The sequence below is a fragment of the Rhineura floridana genome, chromosome 2, assembly GCF_030035675.1.
Source record: "Rhineura floridana isolate rRhiFlo1 chromosome 2, rRhiFlo1.hap2, whole genome shotgun sequence".
Classification (NCBI taxonomy): Eukaryota; Metazoa; Chordata; class Lepidosauria; order Squamata; family Rhineuridae; genus Rhineura; species Rhineura floridana.
In genome coordinates, this window is record NC_084481.1 from 57825095 (window position 1) to 57851410 (window position 26316).

The following is a 26316-nucleotide window of genomic DNA, read 5'->3' on the forward strand; positions in this document are numbered from 1 at the left end:
TCCCACTGCTGCTTACCAGGAGGGAGACGGGTACAATGGCAGGGGGGTCGGCATAGTACAAATGCACCAGTGAAGCCAATCCAGTGCTCCTGCTAGTAAGTTTCTACACATCTCCCTCTCAATAAGCAGCAATGATTCATCTGTTGGGAGGTAAGCACTGCAGCTTTGCCATGCTGTCCACTATTGACTGGGACATCTTAGGATTCATGCCAGAAGTAGTAAAGATTAAACAAGCCACTTTCTAGCAAGAGTTCTCCATCAATTAATGCTTTCCAGATAAGATTCTACATATATTTGTAAAGGTGCCACATAAAGAGCACAGGCTGCATCCAATGGAATTTTGTGGTGGCTGAAATTGCTTCTGCTCATTCAAGTTGAGGCACCTGATTTTTACCAGTCTCCTCTACCCAGTTAAGCTCCCCATCCCCACCATAAAGCTGCTTCTGAATGTTAGGAGACCCTGTGGGACAGAGTGGGATGTGTCACTTATCTGCTGCAGAGAGATATACAGTAGGTAGAGAGATCACCAAAAATTGGGTGTCCTGGCTTACATGAGTGGACCCAGATTTTATGTTATAATTTATTTACTGAGCAGGGGGTTGGACTTGATGGCCTTATAGGCCCCTTCCAACTCTACTATTCTATGATTCTATGATTTATATTTGAATTCCACCTATCCAAAGGTACCTTACAAGATATTGAAAAATGAAAGCTTATACATTCAGTTTTTAAAATGTCCAGGTTCTGGGGTAAGCAACCACTTCCCAAAGTTAGGGTAAATTCTTACCTAATGTAGCTAGTTGCCACAGGAGCAAGAATGACACAATACCATATTTGGCTTGCAAATGTGCCCAACACAATAACAACTCCAGAAAAGGTACAATCCCAAATCATTCTCTTATTTGGATATCATTTGTCTGAGTTGCTTATCAAAACATTTATGAACTTCTCTTGTCACAGCATTTACTCTCCTCTAAACTAAGTGACCCATCCATTTCTTTATGATAATAAACTGTTGGATAGATTTTTAAAACTTGCATAAGTAAATGTAAATGTACTGCCTTCAAGTCGATTCCGATTTATGGCAACCCTATGAATAGGGTTTTCATGAGGCTGAGAGGCAGTGACTGGCCCAAGGTCACCCAGTGAGCTTCATGGCTATGTGGGGTTTTGAACCCTGGTCTCCCAGGCCGTACCTAAAAGAATCTTCTGTACTCACTATTTGAATTCAAAGGATTTGAATTTGAATTCAAAGGAAGTACTGTCACTGACCACCTGATCATGGGAGTTTTGTTCATCTTGCCAACTGTCAATTACTAGGGCTGTCATCCAATTAAAATGATCTTAATCTATTAATTGATTGTATTTGCACGTGACTAAAAGCTGATGCAAGAAGCACTCCTATTTTGTTTTAGATAGTGTGCATATATCTTGTAGCAGGCAACATCTTAAAAAATGCTTCCCTCCCGTTTACGTGAGAAAAGGGGAAATGCCTCTTAAATGATTACTATTATTCACAGTTTTTGTGTTTTATACAAAACACAGCTTTGTGTTTTAATCTGTGTGTGTGTATTTTAAAATATATATACATTAAAAATCTTCCCAATTAATCAGGCCACCTTTTAGTTGATCTAAGTTTTTTTAAAAAAACAGTTAAAGGTTCAGACCTACAAATCACCCTGAATTAGTTCAGCCCTCCAAGGAGCTGATTGAAACAGCACTTCAGAAGCTAAACAAACCTGCCTAGCATCCTTTTGAAAAGCAGATTTAATGCCTGTGGGAAAGTGTCAAGATTTTACTCTTTCTTGGCAGAGCCGATCCACATATATAGAGATGCATGTATCTACATCTTCCCTTAACAACTTTAAGATGTAGAATTAGCTCAACACAGCAATATTAAGGAGTTGCATACAAAGTACTTCTCTAACTTTTAATTTATTTCCTAGAATTGCCTATATTCTTTATATCTTTCAGCTCTATGTTTATCAATCAGAACACCACTCTTACAATTATACAGTAGTTTACATTATAAGTTATCTTTGGCTCACAACATTCATTTTAAAAAGCAGTAAGGAAAAGCAAGATACAGTTTGCACATTGTAGGGTTTTACAGACTGAAGTTTCATTATTTTAATGCTCAAAACCTTTAAGTGATTTCTGAGTTTTAATGGTCTTGATATTTTATAGACATGTTTTTATCTATGAGATGCATTCTGTTCTAATTTTTTATTGTACATTGCCCTGGGCTCCTTCTGAAGGAAGGGTTATTTTAAAAATGTATTAAATAAAATAAATATTTAAGGCCAGACAAGTATGAATCTGATAACAAACTGGGCCAAAATAAACAGCTTGTCTTTTAGTGGCTATATGGTCACTGGCTTTCTTTCTAGTGCAAGATTGAGAGTGGGCCTCGGATTCACATCTCTTTCCCCTGCCGTTCTCTACATAAAAATGGAAATTAAGTGGGAGACAAATTATGCAAATACTTGGGGACAGTATGTCCCTGAGCCTGTTAGACGAGGTCTCTCTCACAGCCGTGAAGAGATCCTGTCCCCAAACAAACACAGTTCAGTCGTAACCACCTTCTCCCTTCAGTGACAAATACATGGGGAGCATGCAGTTTCAAGATCTATGCCTGATTTCACCAAAAGCATCCAAGAAACAACTGAAAAGACCTCAAGGAGCGGTTTTTATAAGATGCAACAAAGGACATATAAAAAACCCAGGGCCCATAATGCTTTTGGCTGAAGCAGTAGAGTTGTGCTGTGGGGTGCCTCAGGGTACCATCTTGTCCCCCATGCTGTTTAACATCTATATGAAGCCCTTCGGAGCGGTCATCAGGAGATTTGGGGTGAGGTGTCAGCAGTATGCTGATGATACCCAGCTCTATTTCTCCATAACATCTGAATTGGGAGAGGCTGTGCAAGCCCTGGACCAGGGCTTGGACTCGGCGGTGGGCTGGATGAGGGCCAATAAACTGAGTCTGAATCCTAGCAAGATGGAGGCACTGTGCGTTGGTGGTTCCTGAGTTCGGATGATTGGTCGGTTGCCTGCTTTGGATGGGGTCGTACTCCCTCTGAAAGAGCAGGTCCGTAGTCTGGGGTGCTCCTGGATCTGACTTTGTCTGTAGAGGCCCAGCTGACCTCCATGGCCTGGAGTGCCTTTTACCAGCTTTGGCTGATAAGACAGCTGTGGCCATTTCTGGACTGGGATAGCCTGACCACTGTTGTCCACACACTGGTAACCTCCAGGCTGGATTACTGTAATGCGCTCTATGTGGGGCTGCCCTTGAGGTTGGTCCAGAAGTTGCAGCTGGTGCAAAATGCGGCAGTGAGAGACTGCTCACTGGGGCAGAGTATCACCAACATGTCACCCCTCTGCTGAAAGAATTGCACTGGCTGCTCATTTCCTACCGGGCCAAGTTCAATGTTCTAGTTCTGGTGTAAAAAGCCCTGTACAGCTTGGGACCAGGATACCTGAAAGACCGTCTTACCCCATATACACCCAGTCGATCACTGTGCTTTGTAGGTGATGGCCTCCTGCAGATACCATCTTATCAGGAGGTCCGTTCTGCACAACATAGGAAATGGAACTTTAGCGTCGTGGCACCTACCTTGTGGAATTCCCTCCCCTTGAATATTAAGACAGGCGCCATGTCTGTTATATTTTTGGCGCCTATTGATGACTTTCCTCTTTCAACAAGCCTTTTAAGTTAAGACCTATCCCAGTCTGTCTCGGTGTTGGAATTGCTTTTAATATGTTTTTTTTAAAAAAACATTTTTTCCCCTAAAAATGTTTTTTTAACCCTTTTTATTTAAGATGCTTTTAAAGGATTTTTAAAGAATGTTTTTAAAGTTGTTTCGTTTTAATGTATTTTAAGGTCTGTTTTTATGATGTTTTAAAGTGTTTTTTCTGCTTTTGTTTGCCACCCTTGGCTCCTCCTGAGAGGAAGGGCGGGATATAAATTAAATAATAAATAAATAAACGTGCTGGAAAATCATCTCTCTCTTTCTGGATGTTTCTCGACATCTCAGAGAATTCCACGAAGGTTTTAAGATCTCTCAGTGTAATGTTCTTACAGTTAGAATATTACAGTAAGACACAGGTATTCCTGAAGGAGAATGGAAAACATACAAAACTGAGCAAAGAGAAAGAATGCAGCAGACTGCTAGGTGCCTGAGCAATTTCAGCACAGCATGCAGTTTTTGTTAGGTTCATGACTCTTTAATTTCCTCCTCACTAAATTATTAGATGCCTTGGGCCAGCATCCCAAGATATGCTGGCTGCTGGCCCAAAGGTTCAATATATCCAGTCTTTGGCTTGAAAGAATGCCCTTCCCAAAACGTCTTTAAAATGAATTGTAATTGAATTTTAATGCAGAACACTATGTTTTCCAATGTGAAATATTTGGGCAGGTGGGAGGTTGCAAATTCACCAGGTTACAGCTGGACAAAAGACTCTGAAAATAGAACATATGAGGTCAGACCATACTAACTAAGCATTATAACAGAGACTGAATGTTGGGGGAGGGGAGCCTTGAATCTGGACTGGCAATTTAACTGCTAAACTCAAAGTTGAGTGTGTGTCCTGAGAATTTGATGCTTTGTAACTGAAAAAGGTAGTGCATGACGTACTTGAAATGGGACTTTTATGGATATCATTCCCCTGCTAGGATGCACACCTTAACATGGTGAGGGGGTTTGAGAGTGTTGAAGAAGCTGAGAACAATGGCGTCAGGAGTCTAGAAGAAGAGGCTAGATTCCTAGCAGGGGCACCCAAGGCGGAATGGTCAAAGCTGAGACATCAGACTAAGGGCTCATCCAGACGACTGTATAACGTGTGATATGATAGCTTTGTGTATTCATTAATTTTCGGTGGTCCATATGACGTCGTCCATTTTTGAGCATTTTCGCACGGTTAAATCCACTTTTGCAGTACCACAAAAATGCGATATGCTTTTTTAAATCAAGAATCATCCGGTGTACCGTAAGGCACTCGGAAGCAATACCGTGGACTTTAGAGCTGTGGGCGGTCCATGGCTCGTTCCCAGCCAATCATGTATTTCCACTTTTGTGCATGTGAGCAAATGTCTGGGGAAAGCCCGGGAAAACTGAACCAATCAGAGCAATGGTGTGGTGTTGGGGGGGGGGCCTTCAACTTCTACTGCACAGCTACAGACATTTATTTTTAACCAGCCTGCGAACTGGATGGCTGCTCCGGCTGAGATCTGCAATTGTGGCTGCTTGTAAAGCCCCCCTTTTCCTAGCTGGTCTCACTCAAGTGCGGCTGGTTGGTGCAAGGAGCTAGCTTTGCTGGCGCTTTGCAAACAGCCACGGGAAGGAAAGGGAGAAGGAGGGGGGATGAAGGCAACGGAGCATCAAGTTTTGCCTGAAGTGGTTGGGAAGCTGCTGGGAAGCCTCTCTCGGTGGCTCTTCCCTGACCATGCCGACACTGCCTACGTGGAGAGAGAGAGGCAGGCAGAGCGAGAGCGAGAGAGAGAATGGGGAGGAGGTGGGAGCCGCCACTGAGCGCTGCACTCTAGAAAAGCTTGGGGGTCAGGAACCTTGCAGTGGAGCCAGAGGTCCCAGCTGGCATTCCTGCTTGGTATTCAATTTATTAGACATTGGGTGGGGGGATGAAAGGTACAAGGACAACTTGAATCGAGAACGAATACGCAGAGTCACAAAGCTGCCGCGCCACCCCAGGAAAAGTTGGTTTGTAAGAATGGGGGTGCTCTCCATTAAACTCTCAGCTTTCCTGCCATTCTTTACAAAAGAAGCAAGTAGTAGCAGCTTCTCAGTACCCCCTTTCCGTTCTGTAGAAATAAGTGGAATTGCCAGCCGTGTGTATCTCCAGAAACTGCAATATACATAAAGGCAGAAAAGCACACAGTCAGTTTTGCAAAATATCGCAAATACAAGCAAACAAAAACACAGGAATTACTGGCATATAAGTGGTTTGCTAGAGCGTCTTGGGCACCCGCAACCATAGAGACTGGTGGTCTACCTTCCTAGACATGACACGTGGTTACTTGCTTGCAGTTCCATGAGAAATAAGTGGAATTGCCAGGCATGTTTACCCCCAGAAAATTTGATATGGAAAAAGGCAAAACCACATACATTTGGTTTAGCGATATATCGCAAATACAAGCAAACAACAATACTGTACTGGAAGTAATATCATATAAGTGGTTTGCTAGAGCATCTCGGGCACCCACAACCATAGAGACTGGTGGTCTACCTTCCTAGACATGACACGTCGTCGCTTGCAGTTCCATGAGAAATAAATGGAATTGCCAGATGTGTTTATCCCCAGAAAATTTAATATGCAAAAAGGCAAAACCACATACATTCCATTTAGCGATATATCGCAAATGCAAGCAAACAACAGTACAGCAATTATTGTCAGATAAGTGGTTTGCAGTTCTCTTTTATCAGAGGGAACACTTCAAAGCGGTTAGCAGCACTAACCCCATTCCCCCTGCATGCCTTCCTATTACAAATTGTTCCTGGAGAATATGTCCAGCGTGTGTGTGTGTGTGCAAAAGGGGGGAGGGGAGGCCCTGGACTCAGCACCACCACCAGCAGCCCCCAAGAATCGAGGGATTGAGCAGCCGCGTGGGGTTCCCTAGCTAGGAAAGGCTGCTGAGCGCTGGGTGCAAGGGTGGAGATGGAGATCCCCCTCCCACAAGCCCTCACTTGTGAACAATGTTCCTTGCTGTGAACCGCCCAGAGAGCCATAGGCTGGGGGCAGTATAGAAATGGAATGAAATAAATAAAAATAAATAATGTTGCCAGAAGGGAGGAAAATGTAGCCGCCACCACCACCTCCCACTGTGCTGAGCTCGCTACATTGCGGCGCTTCCTATCCCGAAGCTTCGCCGGTGCAGATGCTGTGAAGTAGCCTCCTCCACCACCACCCCTGCATGAGCCAAGGAAGCTCAGCATGGCTCTGGCGCTGCTGGGGCTCCTGCTGTTCCTGGGCTCCGGGGTGTCACATGACCTTGTACAGGCACCCGTTGGGCTCTGGCTGCCCTCAACTGCACAAGGCAGAAATGTAATAATAGCTGTAAGTGGAGCTGTACAAGAGCCAAAAACTCGGTCAACTCCATTACAGCCACTACTACCAAACCAACAAGAAATTCAAACTTTCGCACTCTTACGTTCAAGCGCATGTGCATTATTGTGCTTCGGTGCAAAGGGGGAGAGGAGCATGTGTCATATTTTGCAGATGAATTGGCTGATAGGGGGTGGTGTTGCAGGCAGAGCTGGGAAAAAGCGAAAAGAATGTATAGGTCTTCCCGCTGCATGTGCAGGCGCAAAAAAGGCGTATCTTTCAGTTTGGAAAAGAGCAAATTTCAGGCAAAGTGGAGACTGTCAGATGACAAAGCGAATATGGAAAATGTGGATTATCGGGATCAGTTTGGATGAGCCCTAAGATGCATCCAAACTCAGAGGAAGGCAATGGTAAACCACCTCTGAATATCTCTTACCACGAAAACCCTATGAACAGAGTATCCAAAATGCAACACAAGATAGTGCTAGAAGATGAGACCCCCAGGTCAGAAGGCACTCACCGAGCTACTGGGGAAGAACAAAAGACAAGTATGAGTAGCGCTGTGACTAATGACGCAGATGGGTCAAAGCTGAAAGGAAGCCCAGAGGCTGATGCGCACAGATGCAAAAGGAGAGTCTGGAGTTGTATGACACACACAATAGGAACATGGAATGTGAGAAGCATGAACCAGGGAAAGTCAGAAATTGACAAGCAAGAAATGGAACGTATCAGCATTACAATACTTTGTGTGAGTGAATTAGAATGGACAGGAATGGGACATTTTCAATTAGGCAACTGCAAAATATTTTATGCAGGAAATGAGAAATTAAGAAGAAATGGGGTTGCTTTAATAGTGAGAAGTGATGTAGCAAAAGCAATTAACAGCTATAACACAAGGTCTGAGTGAGTGATATCAATGAGATTAAATGGAAAACCTATTAACATAACGATCATCCGAGTCTATGTTCCAACGGCAAACACAGAAAAGAAGAGGAATTTGAGAGATTTTATGCAGAAGTACAGGAAGAAATTGATCACACACCAAAACAAGATGCGCTGATAATCATGGGGGTCTGGTATGCAAAAGTAGGGAACAGGGAAGAACTAGGAATTGTGGGGAAATGGGGCTTAGGAGATAGAAATGAAGCAGGAGAAAGACTTATTGAATTCTGTGAAGCCAATAAATTGTTTTTTTATTGCAAACATAGTTTTTGAGCAACCGGAAAGATGATTGTACATGTGGACATCACCAAATGGTCAATAAAGAAATCATATAATTGGTAGCAGAAGGAGAAATTCCATACTTTCTGCGAAAACAAGACCAGGAGGAGATTGCGGTACAGATCATGAACAGGTAATATCGAAAATCGGAAGAACAACAAAGCAATCATAATGCCAAAGTACAATTTAAATAACATCCCAGAAGAATATAAAGATCAAATAATGAACAGGTTTGAGGCTTTCAACTTAGTTGACAGAGAACCAGAAGAACTATGGATTGTGTTGAGCCCCAGCTCTCCCAGGGGGATCAGGGAGGGGAGTCGGCTGAGCCCCAGCCTCCTCAGATAGAGCAGGGGGAGGAATCAGAGGTAGATGAGACTTTCGAAGACAATGAGGGAGGGGGAGTAATTGACAGCCTGCCAGCTCCCACAGAAAGTTCTCCCGCTGAAAAAGACTTCACTCCACCTACAGACACCCCAACAGAGCCGTTGGGGGGATAACCAGTGGACGTGCCAGCTCCACCCCCAGGATTCCCCACCTAGCATTTCAAATGCTTTCCCGCCTCCTAAGGCATCTGTCAAGCCTGTACTGTCAGTTGAGCTGGCGGAGGCTCGCCCCGCACGAGACGCCGCAAGAAGGTGGGACTTCGAAGGAGTCAGAGATTGTGGGCAAAGACCTTCCCTACTTAAGGCAGAGCCCCCCTGACCCGGTTGCTGAGTCAACTTTCTTCACACACTGCAGAGTATGCTTAGGTCGCTTAGTTAGGGACTGTAGTCAGTTAGCATAGCTAAGTCCATGAAATGCATTGCCGTCGATGTTACTGTAATAAAACAAGAATTAATTCCAGTCTCGCCTCCGTTTCGTGACTCACACTCTGGGCAGAACAAATTGAAGTCAAAGACATTATCAGGGAAGAATGCAAAAAGACAATACCTCTAGTTAAAAAGAGAGAAAGACCTCAATGGATGACTAAAGAAACTCTTAAAATGGTTAAAGAGAGAAGGAAAGCAAAAGCAAAAGGAGACTGAAAAACGTTTAGAACCTTAAATGCAAGTATGCAACGACTAGTACGTAGGGACAAAGAGAACTATTACAATACTTATTGTATAGAAATAGGACAACAAAAAGTGAAGAACAAGAGCCCTATTCCAAAAGATTAGAGAAATTAAAGGGACATTTCAACCAAGAGTAGGGATGTTAAATAATCAACAGGGGAACACACTGACTGACCGAGATGAAATAAAAGGAAGGTGGAAGCAATACACTGAAGAACTCTATAAAAGAGATGCAAGGTTGACAGATTTATTTACGGAGGAACCGTATGATGAAGAGCCAGAAATTTTAGAATGTGAGGTGGAAGCTCCTCTTAACATACTTGGAAAAAAACAAATCACCAGGAACAAATGGCATACCAACAGAGTTACTGCAAGCTACTGAGACTGAATCTGTCCAAACCTTGACAAAAAATCTGTCAACAAATATGGAAAACTAAACAATGCCCCAAAGACTTTAAGCTTTCAATATACATCCCAATTCCAAAGAAAGGGGATGCTAGGGAATTCAGTAATTATCAAACTATTGCCTGAATATCCCATGCAAGTAAAGTAATGCTCAAGATTCTACAACAAAGGCTCTTACCATATATAGAGCGAGAAATGCCAGACATCCAAGCTGGATTTAGAAAGGGAAGAGGCACCAGAGATCATATCATAAACATACGTTGCGTAATGGAATGGACCAAGGAATTTCAGAAGGAAATCACCCTGTGCTTTAGAGATTACAGCAAAGCTTTTGATTGTGTAGATCATGAGAAAGTATGGAATGCTTTAAAAGAAATGGGGGTCCCACAGCATCTGATTGTCCTGATGAGCAACCTATACTCTGGACAAGACGCTACTGGAAGGATAGAATATGGAGAAACCGATTGGTTCCCAATCGGAAAGGGTGTGAGATAGGGGCGTATTTTATCACCCTATTTCTTTAATCTATACGCAGAACATATCATATGGAAAGCAGGATTGGACCAAGGTGAAGGAGGTGTGGAAATTGGAGGGATAAATATCAATAATTTAAGATATGTAGGCAATACCATACTAGCAGAAACCAGTAATGATTTGAAACAAATGCTGATGAAAGTTAAAGAAGAAAGCGCAAAAGCAGGACTACAGCTGAACATCAAGAAGACTAAAGTAATGACAACAGAAGATTTATGTAACTTTAAAGTTGACAACGAGGACATTGAACTTGTCAAGGATTATCAATACCTTGGCACAGTCATTAACCAAAATGGAGACAATAGTCAAGAAATCAGAAGAAGGCTAGGACTGGGGAGGACAGCTATGAGAGAACTAGAAAAGGTCCTCAAATGCAAAGATGTATCACTGAACATTAAAGTCAGGATCATTCAGACCATGGCATTCCCAATCTCTATGAATAGATGTGAAAGTTGGACAGTGAAAAAGGCGGGAGAGAAAAATCAACTGCTTTAAAGTGTAGTGTTGGAAGACAGCTTTACGCACACCATGGACCGTGAAAAAGACAGATAATTGGGTGTTAGAACAAATTAAACCAGAACTATCACTAGAAGCTAAAATGATGAAACTAAGGTTACTGTACTTTGGAGACATAATGAGAAGACATGATTCATTAGAAAAGACAATAATGCTGGGAAAAACAGCAGGGAGTAGAAAAAGAGGAAGGCCAAACAAAAGATGGATTGATTCCATAAAGGAAGCCACAGACCTGAACTTACAAGATCTAAACAGGGTAGTTTATGACAGATGCTGTTGGGGTCGCTGATTCATAGGGTCGCCATAAGTGGTAATCAACTTGAAGGCACATAACAAAAATGTAGATGTACTGCCTTCAAGTCGATTCTGACTTATGGTTTTCATGTGGCGGAGAGGCAGTGACTGGCCGAAGGTCACCCAATGAGCTTCATGGCTATGTGGGAATTTGAACTCTGGTCTCCCAGGTCATAGTCCAACACCTTAACCACTACACCACACTGGCTCTCATAACAACAACAACGGATATCATTACTGAAGAGCTGTAAAAACATTACTGGTTAAAAGGAGTTAACAAGGTAAAAAACTGAAAGCTCCATTATAAAGAGGAAAAAAAGTAACATCTGTAGAATGGCTCTTCCTTGTAAGAGAAATCAATTTTCAGGAAGCATGCCCAACTATAAAGATCATGTACATCATGAATCCTGAACAAAGGACAAGAGATTGACAAAAATAAATTACTACTCACTGTACTGCCCTTAAAGAGGATTATAATTGTTCTGGATTCGTGATTTAGCAATATTTTAAGAGAGAAAATGTACCTTCTGAGTTACAGCTGGGTATAATCCTCCTAGGTTATTTTCCCCCAGCCTCAACTATCCAGCTTCACCAAAACCCTTGTGCTGTAACAGAGGGCCATGCCTGGGAACTTACGTACAGTTCCAGGTTATCCAATATATATGGCTACTTTTCATAAGATTGGTGGTATTTATGAGCACTCTCAAAGACCTTTTTTAACTCGTCAGTTACATGACAATTTCCCTCTAGTTCCTAATGTTGGTACAATCTTCTTTAGTATTGCTTTCACTTTCACATTCATTGAAAGCACTTCAATTTTAAGTGAGTTTACAACTGCTGATCAAAACAGTGGTGCTGCCAGATTGGAGGGGGCCCTAGGCAAGATGCTTAAGGGGGGGGCTTCTGCACCACTTCTCCCTTCTCCTACTGCCATAGTTGCTCACACCTCCCCTCAGGTTACAAAAGGCAGTGGGAAGAGAATGAATACATTTCTTTTTCTTTCTTTTGGGAAAGAAAAAGAAAAAAGCGACCCAATTATTCCCCTCCTGCTGTCTGGTAAGTGGGAGATGGGAAAACTCATCCCTTTTTCTTGAAAAACCAGGAGCTATACAAGTGTTGGACCATGGGCAACCAACCAGCCAACTAATAGTACCATTTTACAGATAAGGAACACTGAGGCTGATGTCATGCAGCAACAATATCACTTATTAGCAGCACATTTGTCTCCAGTTTCCAAAGCTGGGAGAAAAGTGCCAAGTAACTTCACTCAACTACCCTACTACTATAACGAAAAGAAATCACAGCTGCTCATTTTGCTCCTGCTTTGCTGCTGACCAGAAAGAACCAACCCTCTGCTAGCTACATAACTTCCAGCCACTGCGCAGACCACCTTCTCACCTCCTGAGAGACAATAAGCTCCTAATTTCCCTCATATGACAGTGAGCTTCATACAAAGCCCTTGCAATTGGCAAACCCAACTAAAATCCGACTGATGACGGAGGGAGAAGGGAGAAAAACGTGACCATTTTTGAAGTTTTGATCATTTGCATTTCTGAAAATTGGTATGTTTTAACTTACTCTTGGATTGTTCTTTTTGTGTTTTATATTATAACGGCTGTTGGCTACAAACAATACAAATCTGAGTGACTGGAAAGGCAAGTGAAATTGTGTGGGCTCATGAGATATGGCCATGCAGTAGTAGCTGCTCTAAAGCAATGCAGCAGCAGCACAAATCAAAAAGCAGTATGTGCTTCATGGCCAGCTATGATGGTATGCCCAGTAGTAGGAGGTATTTTTATTTATTTTATGTATTTATTTATTATTAAATATATATCCCAACTTTCCTTCAAGGAGCTCAAGGGGGTTCACCCCCTCCCAATTTTATCCTCACAACCCAGTACTGTAGGTTAGTCTGAGAGACAGTGACTACTAGCCCATGGTCACTGTCCCCATCCATTTCCCTGCTGAGTTCCACAAGGGCAACACAGACTATGGAAAAGGAAAATGACAGACAGTGCCAACTCCTAGACTGGTTGTAAATGAGAAGGCAGGGTAGGTTAGAACTGGCTGAGGGCAGGAAGAGGCTAGTGGGTAAGCACCCCATTTGTCCTAATGGACCAGCCTCTGCTGAAGTTTGACCAATTTTTTTCTGGGTTTTCTGAACTTCTCCTTACAGCCACACCAGGGGAGGAAGAGAGCCATGCAAAGCTCACCACAGCTCATTCTTACATACAGCTCGTTCTCATAAGACTCAGCTACAGCATTACATCTGAAGGTGGCCACTGCTTGAAATAGATGTGTTCTCAACTCCATGCTAGATGTACACCAGTATTCAAAAGTGTAAGAATACCTTCTGCAAACATTCCCAATAATCATGTTTTACACAACAGTGTTTTTTGGAATGAATTCATTTTCTGTTCCTTACTATGGATTCCCAATATCAAAACTGTGATTTCTTAGAATTCACATTATGCTATTGATCTATCTGAGACCAAATTAGAAATGGTCAGTGATTAACAATGTCAGAATACATTTTTTATATAACTGTCCATTTCTTCCCCCTCCCCCAACATATTAGGTATCTGCCCTGCCTCCAGATTTTAGCAAAACTTATGTAACATGCATGCCTCTGAAGTATTATTGAATCCAATTCAACAATGTTATTGCCTTCCTTTGTATGCATTTAACTTTCCCCGGCTGAATCCATCAACAGCTTGACTGTGAGCCATTGCATTTGACAGCAGTTGCTTGGCAACAAAATTAATAGTCCTCTCCATAGTACCTGTGGTGTCTGCATTCTCAGATTTTGGTAGAATTCTGTGACAATCCTGATACATGTGGCTATATAAACTTCATTTCATTGAGCAAATAAAATAATCTGTATGAGTCACAAATGGAATTACTTGCTTAAGTGTGCAAAGGACTGCAGAACTTAACAGATAATAAAAACTAGTGTAAAATAGAAACTAAGAAACTGAGGCTACAGTCTTATGCACATTTACCTGGGAGTATGTGCTACTGAACTCTGTGGAAATTAATTCAGAATAAATATGTATAGGATTGGGCTGCACAATGTGAAACAGGAGAGCCCCAAATCTCACCTCTGGCACAGTATCATTTAGAGGCCTTAGACAAGTCACAATTCTCTCAGCCTCACACACAAAGAAGTGTGCAATATGGAGATAATAGTACTTACCTGTCTTGCAGGGTTGTTTTTAGGGTTACTGATAAATGTGTACGTGCTCTGAATTACAGAAAAGCTAAGCATATTAATGTGTTTGATCCAAACATTGCACTTCCATACCTTTGGAGACCCTTCCTCAACCTTTGGCCCCTAGATGTTGCTGGACTACAGCCGCCATCACCAATAATCGGGGGTGATGGCAGTTGAAATCCAACATCTGGGGACCCAAAAGTTGAAAATGCTGTGGAAGAAAAATGAAACTAATGTTCCACAAATGTTCTTCTGTTTGCACAACTTCTTGGAAGCATAAGAAAAGCTACAGAACCTACCTATTACTGTTGTTGTCAAGCTACCCTGAGCACTATTGATAGAATCAGACAAATATTATACCACAGTGTGAACACTTGCACCAGCACTTGTGCAACACTACACTACTCGTTATTTTCCAATCACATTTTCTTCCAAATTGTTCATGGAAAGATAGCTAAAATGAAAGCTGCAGCAATCTAAAGGTTATATCCAAAATAGATGTCTATCCTGGATGTAGCTTTCAGGATTAAAGAGCAAATATATAATGCTAAGAATATCTGAATGTCTGCTCCTAAGACTTTTGACAGTGAAGGGGGGGAAATCATCTTCTAACAGAAGACACTAGTCATTTCTTTCTACAGCCTGTTGAAATTAGTTTAACACATGGAATTAAAGCTATACTTGATAAGTCATTATAGATGTTCAGATGATCATATGAAGAAGTAGACTGTAGTTAGGGCTGCCATATTGCCCAGTTAGCCAGGTTTTATCTGGATTCTTGGTGTAGTGGTTAAGGTGTTGAACTACGATCTGGGAGACCAGGGTTCGAATCCCCACACAGCCATGAAGCTCACTGGGTGACCTTGGGCCAATCACTGCCACTCAGCCTCAGAGGAAGGAAATGGTAAAACCACCTCTGAATACCATTTAGCATGAAAACCCTATGCATAGGGTCACCATAAGTCACGATCAACTTGAAGGCTGTCCATTTCCATTTTAGCCATGCTACCCAGTGCCCGCTTAACCCATTAGGTGGCCCGGATTCCCAGCTTTCATTTTAAAAAGTCAAGTTTCCATCCCTTGTGGAAATACAAGGGATACAAGGCAAATTGTGAAGATAGTTTTCTGCCCATTTTGTGAGAAATCAATCTATTCCCACCTTCCATTGTTCTTAGCCAAGGAAGGACACCACAGCTGTCCTGAAAAAATCAAGAATTGTAGTCTACCTGCCTGCTGCATATGCAGAATCTAGCAGTTTAGAAAACTGCACATGCTCATTTGATCAACACATGCAGCTCCACCCCTTATCCATAGACCTTCTGGTGGAGTCAGCAAGGAGAAGCAGCCTTCATCTCAGTTGCTTCTGTCTGAGTATGTGTCTTAACTGGTGAATGCAATGGGAGGGTCTGCCTGCCATCACTGAGGATGGAATAAAGGAGTTTGAATCCACCAAACGTTTCCTCCCCTGAACAAACACAAGATATAAAAGCAAGCCTCTCTATAGAAAAGGCTCAGGTATTAGTATTTGCCTTTTTCGACCCTGCCCCCACCCTGTTAATTGATGCTTACTCCCAAGGTAAGTTGCATTGGAATGCAGCCTCATTCATCCTGTTTCCCAGCAAGGGCCTCTGTTCAGCAATTCAGAAAAGGCTAAAAAATATTTTAATACATATCCTTCTTCAAAGTGACTGGCAGGCATCTGCTCACTAAACATCACCCTACTTTATTTCCTCCCCAGGGATGGATGGATGGATCGAGTGTGTGTATGTATGTAGATATATACACACACATACATATATACATACACACAGACTATATATATTCAGTGCAATGGGGGATGCAACCTTTCCCCGCTTAAGACCAACAGGAATGGAACAATCCACCCCACACTCATCAGCCTGGGAAAAGTTATTTGCTTACTATGTGGTATATTTTGTTCTTGGTGGTACATGTCTGCCCCTGGCAGTGACTGAAATCCCTTATTCCTAATGCGAAATTAATAGAGGCAAGCTTAGAATTTAGTGCTATAGAATGCACTTGGCATATATTCTGAAGATCCATTTTCTTTATTACTATTTCATATATTCAAAGCCCAGTTCTTGTTTTTGCAAGGACTGCAAGAATTTCCTTTATTTAAAATTTGAAATTAAAATACTGGTTTGTAGTTATCATAACGAATACAGCCAAATTTCAAACATTATATATTTTGCTATATAAACCACTTTGGGAACTTTTTGTTGAAAAGCGGTATATATTTTTACTACTGCTGCTATTTTTGGCAGGACTCCATAAACACTGTATGCTCAAAATACTCTGAAGTTCAGACAAACTTTGCCACACACCAAGGTTCTGTTCTTTGTATTTGCATATTAAATACTCAAAAGATAGGTATGATGTATTCTATTTACTTGCTGATCTTCAATTTACTGCTCAGCTTGGGTGTCTTCAGGCACTTCAGACTTGTGCAGGAGTACAGTCTGATGTTGAAAAGGATTATATGACAGCACTGCTTTGAAGCTAATTAGCTAAGATTATTGACTGAACTAATAATACTGAAGTCTTGATTTCTATCTGTGCTACAGGTTGTAGCGTTCATTTCATATTTCCTAATCGCTGCTAACTCACAATATTGCTTTTAATTGACTGTTTATTTTTATTGTTTTTGTAAGCTGCCCTAATGGAAGAATATAAATTCTCTAAATAAATAAATATTCTAAAGTGTTGGAAACTAGAGTCTAGGCATTTAAGGCTGAAAATCTAAGTTAAAAAAAGATTCCTCACATCCTTCCCAAGCTTTTGGTGGTAATTACTAGGCACAAAAACAAAACAAGTGGACAATGAAACCATTAATATGCTTAATTTGTATAATTAGCAAATAATTTGTATAATATACAAATTAGCCTGCCCGGATTTCTGGAACTGGAATATGGCAACCCTAACTGTAGTCCATAAAAGTATATCTCATTAAAAATGTTAATCTTTAAAGTGCCACAAAACTCTGTTGATTAAGTTGATGGTCACAACTGTATGTCATTGCTAACAGCACCTTAACATTTACTCTTCCTCAATTCAAGTGCACATTTAGCACCGCAGTGTAATCCCCTAACTCAAGTACAGTTCCACGTTTGTTCTAGATATGGTGACATTACTTACAGGTTTTCCCAGAGACTGGAAGTAATTAGTTACACAAAACAAATTACTTACAATTTATTACTTTTTTGAGGAATGAGCGGGTAATTTCTTTACATTTTGAATGTAATAGAACAAAGAGTAATTTTATTACTTTTGAGGAGTAATTGTAATGTTTCGAGCATTACTTTTGGGCATTACTCGGGGGGGGGAGAACAGGGAAAGTCTCCTGCTCCTCTCATTTGTAAACGAAAATCATGTGCCTCAAACTGGGCTTCTGCATAGAGTCACTCTTCCTCATTCTCTGTGGGTGTTTAGAAGGTGATGCGGGAGGCAGTGGAGAGCTAGACGGGGGTGTAGTCGAGAAAAAATGTTTAAAAAAGTGGAATGGAGGGAGAAAGATGCTGGAGGACAAGGACATGGATAGAGGAAGAAGAGGGAGCAGCGGAATGGAGATAAAGAACGGTGGAGGTGAGAGACAACATGTGTGTGTGTTTGTGTGTGTGTGTTAATACTGTGTTTGCACTTGGTGTGCGAAGCAGCCTCCGCCACCCTCCCTGGCTACTTTGCTGCATTTGCAGTGTTTTAACTTTTTTGCACCCCAGGGGAAAATGTTTGCTTGGTCAGGTGTGCCTGAGTTGGTGGCAGGACAGGGTCCAGGAGGTGGTTGAGTGAGAGAGATGACACTTGTTGGCTGAGAGTTGGGGGGGGATGTTGCACTTGGTTTGACGTGCAAAGATGTGAGCAGTGATCTCTGCCTCCCTCTCCGCCTTCCTTACCAGCAGAGAGACTACCACTATCTTATGGATAAAAAGAATTCTACTACCTCTACGTGTTTATTTTTAATGTTGTTTTAGGCTACCTAGGTGTGCAGCAACCAAGGCAAGCACCCTGTAGGCACTCTAGTTTAGCTTTGTTTTAAGTAACTTAACTGTAATTGTAGTTATTACTTTTGAGTAACGGTAAAGTAATCAATTCCTTTCAGAACAATTGTAATTGTAATTTATTCCTTTTTGGGGCTATGTAACAGTAATTGTAATTTATTCCTTTTTAAAAGTAATCTTCCAAGCTCTGGATTTTCCTGTCTAAGAGCTTAAGAACAAGCAAGTTGTCCCACCTCACTTTGGAATGCTAGTTTTAAAAAGCAACAACTATAAATGATTAAGTGATAACCTACAGAAAACCGAATACACTTTCCAAAAAGCTCACTTCTTGTCAGAAGAACGTTTCATGGGTCAAATCTTATTTCTCCATTTAATCTGCAGCAACATGAAGCAGAGTGTAAGCAGCTGCAGCTAAAGTAAGCTCTTAACGCTTGTCAAGCAAGACGCAGCCATCTGCCTCTGCTTCAGAAAGCTAGCAGCCACTCTGCAACCCACCTGTGTTCTTACTATTAGAGTTTTCTCTCACACAACACTCAGTGGGCCCTAGATCTTCACTTACGTGTAATTTGTATGCATATGTCATGCTTTTCACTGGGATTAAAAATAAGTGGAACAGAGATAGTTTTAAAGTTAGCATGCTAGGGAGATAGTGGGCTCTCTAATACTGGAGGCATAAGCAGATGACAGTCAGGTATGCTTTAATTTGGATTCCTGCATTGAGCAGGGGGTTGGAGTCGATGGCCCTATAGGCCCTTTCCAACTGTACAATTCCATGCATTTTAGCCAGAATTGGAGATGGAGGGGGGGAGGCAATCACTTGTGAAAGTGACATGGGGGAAAAGGCTGCAACAGAAATTCTGACAAGTTCCAAGAGATCCACATAAGGCTATGCAAAGAGATTGGTAAAAGAAGAATCATGCTCCATTCCTGACAGGGCCACACAGTTGTCCCAATTGGAAGAGTAGGCAGTTGCCAGTGAAGTAGCTGTACACACCATAAGCAGCTGCTGCAGAATCAAACTATACAATTACCGTACTTGGGAAATTAAACACCACTACAGTTTAGCTCCCCTGCTCCAATAACCTTACAGAGCCCTCCAAAGAGTATCAACTGTAATGTATTGGCCCTCCAGGCTTGCCATACCAGGAACTGCTGAGTCAGCCCCAGGCTGTGGCAGTTTCAGTTCCAGGCCTGCCTTATAAGCAGCACCATGTTGTGGGCCTTGTTCTCTATATACAGCCACAAGAGTGACTGTATACTATAGTCAGCGGGGATTTTTCACATTCCGCAATGTTAAATGGAAAATATCCCCCCATTTATTTTATGTATTTATTTATTGAATTTTTATACCACCCCACTAGCATAGCTCTCTGGGCGGTGTACAACCATTACAATAAATACAATAGAATCACACAGAACAATACAAAAAATATAAATGCAAATCCACAATCTAAAACCAATTAAAACATGTTTAAGAAAAGCTAAAATGCCTGATAAAATAGGAAGGTTTTGACTTGGCGCCGAAAGGATAACAATGTCGGCGCCAAGCACACTTCTTCGGGAAGACTATTCCACAGTTCGGGGGCCACCACTGAGAAGGCCCTAGTTCTTGTTACCATCCTCCGAGCCTCTCTATGAGTCGGAACTCGGAGGAGGGCTTTCGATGTTGAGCGTAGTGTACAGGCAGGTTCATATCGGGAGAGGCGTTCCGAAAGGTATTGTGGTCCCGCGCCGTATAAGGCTTTATAGGTTAAAACCAACACTTTGAATCTGGCCCGGAAGCATATAGGTAGCCAGTGCAAGCGGGCCAGAACAGTTGTTATATGTTCAGACCGCCTGGTCCTCATTATTAGTCTGGCCACCGCATTTTGCACCAGCTGTAGCTTCCGAACCATCTTCAAAGGCAGCCCTACGTAGAGTGCATTGCAGTAGTCCAATCGAGAGATTACCAGAGCATGAACAACTGAGGTGAGATCTTCTCTGTCCAGATAGGGACGTAGCTGGGCCACCAACCGAAGTTGGTAGAACGCATTCCGTGCCACCGAGGCTACTTGAGCCTCGAGTGACAGAGAAGGATCTAAGAGTATTCTCAGACTACGAACCTGCTCTTTCAGGGGGAGTGTAACCCCATCGAGAACAGGATGAGTATCCACCATCTGATCAGAGAGACCACCCATGCCATTCTGAGGCTTCCCATAAGCTCATTTCAAAACAAAACCTTACAAAACTTATAGTTCTGAACTCAGAAACGCTTGCTTAACAACCCTGTCAATTTTCATGGCGATACACAAAACAGTCAGAGAGAATCGAGAGTTCAAAGTCTAAAAAGAGAGAAAAAAACTCAGAGCCCTTTTGGACTTTTTTCTGCGAGTTCTCATAATGTGTTGAAATTCATTAAAAATCAGCTATGTTCACAGAGTACCTGTAATCATAATACTGACCTTGCCCCATACTCTGACCTTCATCTACTGCAGTTTAAAAGTTCAAAAAATGCCTGGTTGATTTTTAATAAATTTAAGAAATTTTGGCTGGAAGCCTATTATAACACGGGGCATGCTCAGTAAGGACCAACTGTCAGTGTTCTAAAAGCCTCACAGCTGCTGGGCTTGGCTAATCGGAGGGCCACACCCACACCAGACTTGATTTCACTTGAGACAGTCATGGCTTCCCTCAAAGAATCCTGGGAAGTGTAGTTTGTGAAGGGTGCTGAGAGGAGACTCCTATTCCCCTGAGAAAATGGTTAACAGTCAGCCACTCTGATTAAAGGTCTGTGAGAGAAACAGGGTGTCTCCTAGCAACTCTCAGCACCCTTCACTAACTACACTTCCCAGGATTCTTTGAGAGAAGCCATGATTGGCTTTGAGCCATGGCTTTGAGAGAAGCCATGATAAATTGTTTTAAATTGTTTTTAAAAGATGTGTTTTTAAATTTGTATATTTGTTTTTAATGTTTTTGGTTATTGTAAACCGCCCAGAGAGCTTCGGCTATGGGGCGGTATATAAATACACTAAATAAATAGATAAATAAATAATGATTGTCCAAAGTGTAATAGAGGCCTGGTGTGGATGTGGCCAGGGACAGCTTTGTTTTAAATTTGGATGGGAGGCAGTGTTGCCAGGTTCAGGGCCTGAGACTGATCCTGTATCTTTAGGAGAAGAGAAAGTCAGTGACTTCCGGGAAGGGTGACTTCGCCTGTGCCTGCCTTTGAGACGAGCTCTCGTCTCAGAGGAAGCTTTTTCAGTTTTAAAATCAGTCAGAATGTTTTTTTTTTTACTGGTAAAGACTTTCTCCCGGGCAGGGAGAAACGTAGAGATTAACCACAAAAGCCTGTGTTTGTTGGGAGAACTGGATTTCATTAGTTTATGAGAGAAGGTTCAGCCAGCAGTGCCGGACGGACTTCCAAACAAGCTCTAACTGATTAAGCGACACGTTTATCTTTTCTTCAAAGGAAAACAGATTTTAACAGGCAATCATCCTTCTTTCTATGTTTATCATCTGGTTTAAATTGTTGCAGCAAAAAGAGATTTGTCAATGAATCAGCTATAAAGAATCCCTGGGTGAGTTATAACTCTTCTCTTTCATTCACGAAATTAAAGAGGAAAGAAATTGAAAAAGCTTATCTTTGTTATTATTGCAAAAAGCTGGCCTGGAATTTGTGCATTTTAAAGATACAAACGGATGAGGGATTTCTATCCCGAGGAGAAAATAAATAAATAAATCTGATTTATGAACTTTTGGAGTATTATATGTCTGGGACTATTTTTTTTGGTCTATTTCATTTTGACGAATCTGCTTGTTCACGATGCCACTAACTGTTTTGATGCTGTGAACTAAATTTGTTTTGCATTCCTGAACATATAAGAGATAAGGCAGACTGTGCTGTCTACACTGTGATGTCATCAGGCTTGGAATATTAACCCAATTGTTGCTGGAATAAGAAGTGGGTTTTTTTTCTTCGTGGTTTTAAGAATGGCAATCAAGAAAGTGGCTGAGATCCTGGAAGTAACTATGCTTCAGAAAATAATGGATGAGATTGAGATAACGAAACAAACCCTGAGACAGGGTAGACAGGAGATGAAAATTGAATTTGGCAAAATGAAGCAGGAGCTTAAAGAAATAGGGGATCTTGTGAGAGAGGAGGTTGATGAGATCAGAGATACAACTGGACAAGCATTAGAAGATGAAAAAAAAAGAAAAATTAAAGGGAAGATGCAAGCCCTGGAGATTGGAACAAATGTGGAACTGGAAAAAGACTTGGAGTTTATGGATATTAGAGATAAAATTTATTGTTTGGAATTCAACGTTGTCTCTGAATAAATTAATGAAGATATTAGAGATAAAGCTATCAATGTCTTGGATAAATTTCTGGACTGGAATGATGTGATGGAGCTTGACATAGAAAAAATCTATGGAATTAATTACAGATATGTGACAATGGAAAAACTCTCAAGAGATGTGCCAGTGCATTTCGTAAAAAAGAAGAACAGAGATATGACTTTACAACAATATTTCAGCAACACATTCAGAATTGATGGCAAGGAAATATTTGTGATAAAGGAAATTCCCATCAGACTCTTATTATATGACTATGGCTATGACAGCAAGGTTATTATGGGATATTGATAATGGAAGAATGGCTACTGAAATTATTGGACTTAACAGGATTATTGAAGATGGAAGATGGAATTAACATTGATAATGGAAGAACGGCTATTGAAATTATTGGACCTAATAGATTTGATGAGATGGATTAATTGACATGTTTATTTGGAGAAAAATTGATAGATATATTTCTCAAGGAATTGAAACCTCTCTTTGACTTTTTGTGGAAAGAATAAAATAATGTTTGTGAGATTTGATGATTAATTAAGATAACTACTGGAGGAAAGTGATTTTGTAATATAATTTAAGAGACAGGTTTGTTATATATTGTAGACCTATAACTGATCTGCGACAAATCGGAAGTCAACATTTTATTTTATTGTTTAATTATTTTTGTTTTGTTTTGTTTTTGAAAATTTGAATAAAAATTAATGATAAAAAAAGGAGAAGAGAAAGTCAGCCAAGTGCTGGTGTTCTTGCAACATTGTAATGGGAAAAACCACAAGGTAGAATTGTCCCTTCCCCCTGCCCAACTGTGAAAGATACAGAAGATGTCTTGGATGGCAGGCCCAGCCTGGTCAGTTTTACCTATCCTAATCATGATTGCGTAGGAGTATATCCAATTCAACTCAATAATCATACAAATGATAAGACCTGCCTTTTCCCTCCTTCCCCTTTCCTCTCCCTTTCTCCTCCCCTCTTCCTTCTTCTGCCTTCCCTGCCCACTCCAGCCCTCCGTCCCTCTACCCCAGTCAGTTTTACCTATCCTAAGCATGATTGCACGGGAGTAAATCCCACTGAACTCAATAAACATGCAAATGACCACATCCGTCCTTCTCCCCTCCCCCTCCTGCCTGCTCCCATCCCAGTCCTCACCTCTGCCTTTCCACCGCTCCCTCCTCCCTTCCCCATCCCCTGTGGTCAGTTTCACCTATCCTAAGCATGATTGCCTGGTGTGTGTGTGTGTAAATCCCACTTAACTCAATAAGCATGCAAATGATCAATCCATTCTCAGCAAACTTGCACAGGATCCCATTTCTTACCTCCCGGATTAAAAAGCAGGGAAATTCACTAATAGGCAAAAAACCTTACGGTTTAAGAATGTAACCTATAGCCCACAGATATTTCTACCAAACTTTAAAAAGCAGGGAAATTCTTAAACCGCAAGGTTTTTTGCCTATTAGTGAATATATAATTAGTTATAGTAAAGTTCCTGTTATTGTTAGATCCTCTGTGTGGTCTGTTCCTTCATGATATTTTTCATCAACTATCACTGAACTCCCACTAGTTTAATTTATGTATACTCATATACCACATACCACGACTGAAAGCTAAAAGACTGAATGTTATGTATCAATACTGTACTCAGAAAAACCAAGTTACCATACTTTGAGATTAGAAGTGTCTTTGATTTTCCAGTAATCCTACTCTCACAATGGCCTGTTTAAACTCTAGCCTGTCCACACACAATTTTCCTTAGACCAGTGGTTTCCATATTTGTTTTCCCATGGACCAGATGAAAATCATAGAGGGTTTGAGTGGACTACTTAATGATTCTTCTGCCAGTTGTAGCAATTATAATCTGTTATGCCAGATACTGTATGGTTTTTACTTGCATTTTTATTTCTTATCTATTGTATTTTATTGTATTACAATCTGACTTCCAAAGAATAGAATTCAAATTATAATAAAACACAGAGCATCCAGAGCACAGCCTTGTCCCGATTTCTTGGATGAGTTTCAGTTGGTACAGCTTGAGGACGTTGACAAGGTGCTTGGACAGGTTTGTGCAACCACTTCTGTGCTAGATTCTTGCCCTTCTTGGCTAATAAAAGCTAGCAGGGATGGAACAGCCGGCTGGGCCAGGGACGTGATTAATGCCTCTCTGCGAGAGGGGGTGGTCCCTGGCTGCCTGAAAGAGGCGGTAGTGAGACCACCCCTGAAGAGATTCTCCCTGGACCCAGAAAATCTTATTATAGGCCAGTGGCAGGCCAGCTCCAGACACTCTTGGATGAGACCGATTATCTGGACCCATTTCAGTTGGGTTTCAAGCCTGGTTTTGGCATGGAAAAAGCCTTGGTCGCCCTGTATGATGAACTCTGTCAGGAGAGAGACAGGGGGAGTGCGACTCTTGATTCTCCTTGATCTCTCAGCGGCTTTCGATATCATCGACCATGGTATCCTTCTGGGACGACTGGCTGAGTTGGGAGTGGGAGGTACTGCATGGCAGTGGTTCGGCTCCTACTTGGCGGGTCGCCTCCAGAAGGTGGTGCTTGGGCAGCATTGCTTGTCACTCTGGACTTTCCAGTATGGGGTTCTGCAGGGGTCAGTTCTGTCCCCCATGCTGTTCAACATCAACATGAAACCATTGGGTGCGGTCATCCAGAGCTTTGGAGTGCTTTGCCATCAGTATGCTGGTGACACGCAGCTCTATTTCTCAGGGCTGTGAAGTCGGTATGCCAAACCTTTGACTCCGACTCCAACAACTCTATTTTTCTACTGTCCGACTCCGACTCCTTCATAAATGGCAAATGTATATTAACTAATAACAACAAATTTACTGTAGTAAAATGGTAGCACAAGTCATTTCATGACCACCATGTGAATCCAGAGCTTGGAAAACTTACTTTTTTAAACTACAACTCCCATCAGCCCCAGCCAGCATGGCCACTGGATTGGGCTCGTGGGAGTTGTAGTTCAAAAAAATAACTTTTCCAAGCTCTGCGTGAATCATCAGGCTAGATTGATAGAACATAAAATATATTTATTTGATTAAAATTTCTGAACAAGAAAACTTTCCTAAATTCCTATGAAAGTTTTTATTTTGAAGTCAAGAGTCGGTACATTTCTTCTGACTCAGACTCCACCCAAAATTGCTTCCGACTCCACGACTCCGACTCCACAGCCCTGCTATTTCTCCTTTTCATCTTCATCAGGTGAGGCTGTCAATGTGCTGAACCAGTGTCTGGCTGTGACAATGGACTGGATGAGGGCTAATAAACTGAGGCTCAATCCAGACAAGACTGAGATGCTGCTAGTGGGTGGTTCTTCTGACTGGATGGTGAATGTTCAACCTGTCCTGGATGGGGCTGCACTCCCCCTGAAGGAGCAGGTTCGTAGCTTAGGGGTTCTTCTAGAACTATCCTTCTCACTTGAGGCTCAGTTAGCCTCAGTGGCACGGAGTGCCTTTTACCAACTTCAGTTGGTGGCCCAGCTACGCCCCTATCTGTACAGAGATAACCTAGCTTCAGTTGTCCATGCTCTGGTAACCTCTAAATTAGATTACTGCAATGCACTCTACATGGGGCTGCCTTTGAAGATGGTTTGGAAATTGCAGCTTGTGCAAAATGCAGCGGCCAGATTGGTAACAGGGACCAGACGGTCCGAACATATAAAACCGATTCTG

At 41.8% G+C, this 26316-nt stretch overlaps 1 protein-coding gene across 5 annotated transcripts in view; it reads right to left on the bottom strand.

The window, feature by feature from the left end:
- Nucleotides 1-26316, bottom strand: part of GALNT13 (polypeptide N-acetylgalactosaminyltransferase 13) — a 419256-nt gene that overhangs the window by 369512 nt on the left and 23428 nt on the right. The window contains exon 2 of one of the 5 annotated variants that reach the window (XM_061608762.1): nt 5804-5859. The exons of 3 other annotated variants lie outside the window; for them this stretch is intronic. The gene's annotated coding sequence lies outside the window, so the exon portion shown is untranslated. Of the gene's footprint in view, nt 1-3493; nt 3562-5803; nt 5860-26316 lie in introns of those variants that run through there. One more of the 5 variants, XM_061608763.1, reaches the window with a different exon arrangement.